Below are 6,751 nucleotides of genomic sequence, written 5' to 3'. Positions count from 1 at the left end.
TGACCTTTTTTCTGTTCCAGTTTTTGGACACTTTTCTAGAACCAGCTTGAACATCTGAAAGTTCACAGTTCACAAATTGCTGAAGCCTGGCTTGGAGAATTTTGAGCATTACTTTACTACTGTGTAAGGGGAGTGCAATTGTGCAGTAGTTGGAGCCTTCTTTGGCATTGCCTTTCTTTGGCACTGGAATGAAAACTGACCTTTTCCAGTCCTGTGGCCACTGCTGAGTTTTTCAAATTTGCTGACATATTGAATGCAGCATTTTCACAGCATCATCTTTCAGGATTTGAAATAGCTCAACTGGAATTCCATCACCTCCACTAGCTTTGTTTGTAGTGATACTTCCTAAGGCCCACTTGACTTCACATTCCAGGATGTCTGGCTCTAGGTGAGTGATCACACATCGTGGTTATCTGGGTCATGAAGATTTTTTTGTACAGTTCTTCTGTGTATTCTTGCCACCTCTTCTTAATATCTTCTGCTTTTGTTAGGTCCATACCATTTCTGTCCTTTATTGAGCCCATCTTTGCATGCAATGTTCCCTTGGTATCTCTAATTTTCTTGAAGAGATCTCTAGTCTTTCCCATTCTGTTGTTTCCCTCTATTTCTTTACATTGATTGCTGAGGAAGGTTTTCTTATCTCACCTTGCTATTCTTTGGAACTCTGCATTCAAATGGGTATATCTTTCCTTTTTTCCTTTGCTTTTGGCTTCTCTTTTTTTCACAGCTATTTGTAAAGCCTCCTCAGACAGCCATTTTGCTTTTTTGCATTTCTTTTCCATGGGGATGGTCTTGATCCCTGTCTCCTGTACAGTGTCACGAATCTCATTCCATAGTTCATCAGGCACTCTGTCTATCAGATCTAGTCCCTTAAATCTATTTCTCACTTCCACTGTATAATCATAAGGGATTTGATTTAGGTGATACCTGAATGGTCTAGTGGTTTTCCCCACTTTCTTCAGCTTAAGTCTGAATTTGGCAATAAGGATTTCATGAAAAGGGAGAGGAACCAGAGATCAAATTGCCAACATTCACTGGATCATTGAAAAAGCAAGAGAGTTCCAGAAAAACATATATTTCTGCTTTATTGACTATGCCAAAGCCTTTGATTGTGTGGATCACAATAAATGGTGGAAAATTCTGAAAGAGACTGGAATACCAGACCACCTGACCTGCCTCTTGAGAAATCTGTATGCAGGTCATGAAGCAATAGTTAGAACTGGACATGGAACAACAGACTGGTTCTAAATAGGAAAAGGAGTACATCAGGGCTATATATTGTCACTCTGTTTATTTAACTTATATGCAGAGTACATCATGAAAAACGCTGGGCTGGAGGAAGCACAATCTGAAATCAAGATTGCCGGGAGAAATTTCAATAACCTCAGATATGCAGATGACACCACCCTTATGGCAGAAAGTGAAGAAGAACTAAAGAGCCTCTTGAAAGTGAAAGAAGAGAGTGAAAAAGTTGACTTAAAGCTCAACATTCAGAAAACTAAGGTCATGGCATCAGGTCCCATCACTTCATGGCAAATAGATGGGAAACAGTGGAAACAGTGGCTGACTTTATTTTGGGGGGCTCCAAAATCACTGAAGATGGTGACTGCAGCTACGAAATTAAAAGACGCTTACTCCTTGGAAGGAAAGTTATGACCAACCTAGACAGAGACATTAGTTTGCCAACAAAGGTCTGTCTAGTCAAGGCTATGGTTTTTCCAGTGGTCATGTATGGATGTGAAAGTTGGACTATAAAGAAAGCTGAGCACAGAAGGATTGATGCTTTTGAACTGTGGTTTTAGAGAAGACTCTTGAGAGTCCCTTGGACTGCAAGGAGATCCAACCAGTCCATCTTAAAGGAAATCAGTCCTGGGTGTTCATTGGAAGGACTGATGTTAAAGCTAAAACTCTGAAATTTTGGCCACCTGATGTTAAGAGCTGACTCATTTGAAAAGGCCCTGATGTTGGAAAAGATTGAAAGCAGGAGGGGAAGGCACAACAGAGGATGAGATGGTTAGATGGTATCACTGACACAATGGACATGAGTTTGGGTAAATTCCAGGAGTTGGTGATGGACAGGGAGGCCTGGCGTGCTGTGGTTCATGGAGTCTCAAAGAGTCGGACATGACTGAGCGACTGAACTGAAGTGAACTGGACTTTGGACACCTTCTCTTCCTGTGATAAATGCACAATGCTACCCACTGTGCAGAAGCAGAAACTTCAACAAGGAACTTGGGTTATTTCCTTCACCTTTGTTTACGGAGGACAGGGAAAGGCTGCATGACAACTCTTAGAACACTGTGTTGTTCTCTGTGTCTGCACCAAGCTCATTGTGGTTGTGACTTACTTTGAATTACACTGAATACCTGAGAGAGCCATCAAGATATTTGCTGTGTTCTCAGTCCCATTTACAGCCCATGTTGACCAAGTAACTGTTGTATATTATGTGACCACCTCACCCCATACCACATGGCCACAGCTGATTGAGAACAGGTAACTACCAGACTACTTGACCTGCCTCTTGAGAAATCTGTATGCAGGTCAGGAAGCAACAGTTAGAACTGGACATGGAACAACAGACTGGTTCTAAATAGGAAAAGGAGTACATCAGGGCTGTATATTGTCACCCTGTTTATTTAACTTATATGCGGAGTACATCATGCAAAATGCCAGACTGGATAAAGCACAAGCTGGAATCAAGATTGCCGGGAGAAATAGCAATAACCTCACATAGGCAGATGATACCACCCTTATGGCAGAAAGTGAAGAGGAACTAAAGAGCCTCTTGATGAAAGTGAAAGAGGAAAGTGAAAAAGTTGGCTTAAAGTTCAACATTCAGAAAATTAAGATCATGGCATCTGGTCCCATCACTTCATGGCAAATAGATGGGAAACAGTGGAAACAGTGGCTGACTTTATTTTTCTGGGCTCCAAACTCACTGCAGATGGTGACTGCAGCCACGAAATTAAAAGATGCTTACTCCTTGGAAGGAAAGTTATGACCAACCTAGATAGCATATTAAAAAGCAGAGACATTACTTTGCCAACAAAGGTCTGTCTAGTCAAGGCTTTGGTTTTTCCAGTGTTCATGTATGGATGTGAGAGTTGGACTGTGAAGAAAGCTGAGCACCGAAGACTTGATGCTTTTGAACTGTGGTGTTGGAGAAGACTCTTGAGTGTCCCTTGGACTGCAAGGAGGTCCAACCAGTCCATCCTAGAGGAGATCAGTCCTGGGTGTTCATTGGAAGGAATGATGCTAAAGCTGAAACTCCAGTACTTTGGCCTCCTCATGCGAAGAGTTGACTCATTGGAAAAGACCCTGATGCTGGGAGGGATTGGGGACAGGAGGAGAAGGGAACAACAAAGGATGAGATGGCTGGATGGCATCACCAACTCAATGGACATGAGTTTGAGTGAACTCCAGGAGTTGGTGATGGACAGGGAGGCCTGGCGTGCTGCGATTCATGGGGTCGCAGTGAGTCAGACATGACTGACAACTGAACTGAACTGAACTGAAGTACCTGAGAGAAGGACCACCTATACATAGGCTGGTTCACGTTCTATACAGTGGAATGACATGAAATGCTTTGCCTTACTGAGGAAAGAGTTTGCTTACTAAAGACTAAACCTTTGATTACTAAAGACTGCAAAAAATGTATATGCAATAACATTTTCATTTTATACGCTACAAGCACCTTCTGCCACAGAGTAATCTGGAAAAACAGATTGCTTTTAAGAGGAGACCCTCTCCATACTCTGGAAAGTATTATTTTTTAATGACTTTTTAGTCATATTAATATGAGTCAGGGGCTTCCCAGATGGCACTAGTGGTTAAGAACACACCTGCCAATGCAGGAGACCTAAGAGATGTGAGTTTGATCCCAGGGTCGGGAAGAACCCCTGGAGAAGGGCATAGCAACCCATTCCAGTATTCTTGCCTGGAGAATCCCCAAAGACAGAGGAGCCTGGTGTGCTAGAGTCCATAGGGTTGCAAAGAGTCAGACACGACTGAAGCGACTTAGCATGCACGCAAGAATATGAGTCAAGTATCTATAAACTTTCCTTGGGGAATTCAGTAAAAATACACAAATATAGAGGGCTTATGTTGAAAACCTGAGTGTCCTGTTTAGAAAGATAAATTGGTATTTTTTAAAGCAGAACTATCTCCTGAAAATGATATTAAAAATATTTTTCTTTAGTCTGGAAATAGAATAGCCTACACCTAAAAATCACTGAAGATATGTGACTTTGTCCAAGTAAGTAAAATAGGAAATCAGAGTTGAAAATAAGTCACAATTATCTAAAATGAGCTTGACTGGTTGTAAGCCTACGTGTGATAATATAAAAGACTGAGCTGCTCATACGTTGGAAAATGGACTGCTCATTATTTTCAGAGGACCCTTATGGGAGAGTCTAAGGTAAGGGAGGATTTATCCCCAAGAATGAGGGGTGAAGAGAATGTGTGCTTCCCCCTTCAATCACCCTTAAAGTGAAAGCGTTAATTGCTCAGTCATGTCCGACTCTTTGCAAACCCACGAATAGTAGCCCTTCAGTCTCCTCTGTCATGGGATTCTCCTGGCAGGAATACTGGAGGGGTTTGCCATTCCCTTCTTCAGGGGATCTTCTTGACACAGAGATTGAACTCCAGTCTCCTGCATTGCAGGCGGATTCTTTACCACTGAGTCACCAGGGAAGCCCTTATCTTCCACTACTTTCCCCTGATATTTCCTAGTCACTTCCACAATTTACCACTCCTACAAGGTTAAACTCTTTTCCTTTGTCTTGTCATTTCTCCACAATTTTTTTTTTTTTAAAGATATATAGGCTCTTGGTCCTAACTGCTCCTTCGGGTCTTCAGTTCTCATTTAAAGGTTCCAAGTGCACATAACAATATTAAACAAAATCTGTATACATTTTTCCTGTTAATCTATGTCTGTTTAATGCTCAGGCCTGGCCACAGAACCTAAAAGGGTAGAGGAAAGGTTCTTCCCTTGCAAGAACCATGAGTGTGTTGAAGAGAATAACTGAAAGCTTGAATGTACATGAACTATGAGCTGGAGAAAAGATGACCCTGTTGCACTAGAGAGATAGTATTTGACTTTCTACTGCTGAGGCCCCAAGAGCTGTTTGTTTTTTTTAAATTGTTGTTACTTATTTATTTATGGCTGTGTTGTGTCTTTGTTGCTTTGTGCGGGCTTTTTCTAGTTGTGGCAAGTGGGGGCTACTCTCCGTTGGAATGTGCAGGCTTTTCATTGTGGTAGCTTCTCTTGTTGGTAGAGCACAGGCTCTAGGTGCTTGGGCTTCAGTAGTTGTAGCACGTGGGCTCAGGAGTTGTGTCTCGAGGGCTCTAAAGCTTGGGCTCAGTAGTTGTGGTACACGGGGTTATCTGCTCCTTGGTATGTGGAATCTTCTTGGACCAGGGATTGAAACTGTGTCCCCTGCCTTGACAGGCAGATTCTTATCCACTGTGCCACCAGGGAAGTTTCCCAGGAACCAGTTTGGATTATGCATGACCACCCAGTCCCATGAGACCTAGCCCTATCATGGTTCCAGTTATTCATAAGTGAGTTTTTCTGTGGCAAGGTACAGAAAACAGCTCTAACTTAAGCAGAAGGGAATTTATTCAGAAGGCATTAGGGATATAATCAAATTGACTGGAAGTAGGAGAGTCAGGCTTGAGAACTGGTAGGAAGCAAGAGAGCCCTAGAGACAGTAGCTATCTTGGTGGCAGGAATGGACTGGTCAAGATGTTGCTATACAGACAGAAGGGAAATATGATCATTGATAGTTGCAGTCTCTTTGTCCCTGTGCTAGCGATTGAAATTCCAGGGAGGGAATATACAATGCCCTAGCTTGTGTCAGGGGCCTGCCTAGCTTGAGTTAGAAGCCAAGTCTCAAACAATAGCTCCAAATTTTTAATTGAAGTGGAAGAGATAATAGGGGAAAAGGAAATTGGGGTGCTAAAGGGGAAAAGGTAAATATTGGGAACCAAACCAAGAACTGTCCACTGTCCAACCACATGGCTTCCTGTCCTTTCTTGAGTTGTCAGAGGCTTTCCCACATGACTGGATTCCCATCTTTTGATTCCTGTAAATACCATTACCATCGGCTGTCCCATAACTGTCACTTGAATGATTCTCAGTACTTGGCAACAGAAAAAGTTGAGGCAGATTGCGAAGAAAAGTGTGCTGTTTTGACTCTTCTGCTGTTTTTGTTTTTGGTCTATCTCCTATAGAAATTATTGAAACCTCTCAAAAAATAAAGAAAAAGATCTCAACTTGCTTCTTCAGAGAGTGTTTGGCTCTGCTGGAGTCTCTTGACTTTGTCAGTTTTCTCTTTGGACATGTTCCGTGTGGGAAGGGGTTATAATATTACAGTATTTCCTTTCTCAGTTAATGTTCACATGGTTTGGCTCAGAGATCAGCCCAAAGAGCGGCAATACATGGGCTCTTACACTCCCTCATTCTTTTCTTTTATAAAATGAGCTATATAATTCACATGCCATAAAATTCACCCTTTTCAGGAATGGAACTCAGTGGTTGCTGTATATTCACAAACTTCTGCAACTGTCACTACTATAACATACCAGAATGTTTTCATCAGTTACTCCATGTTTTTCCTTCCCCTCAACCCCTAACAACTGCTAGTCTATTTTCTGTCTCTATGAATTTGCCTATTCTAGACCTTTCATATAAACAAGATCATGTAATATGTGACATTATATGTCTGGCTTCTTTCATTTAGCATAAGGT

The sequence above is a fragment of the Bos indicus genome, chromosome 15 (assembly GCF_029378745.1).
Source record: "Bos indicus isolate NIAB-ARS_2022 breed Sahiwal x Tharparkar chromosome 15, NIAB-ARS_B.indTharparkar_mat_pri_1.0, whole genome shotgun sequence".
In the NCBI taxonomy this organism is placed as follows: Eukaryota; Metazoa; Chordata; class Mammalia; order Artiodactyla; family Bovidae; genus Bos; species Bos indicus.
Note: the sequence above shows the minus strand (reverse complement) of the source record.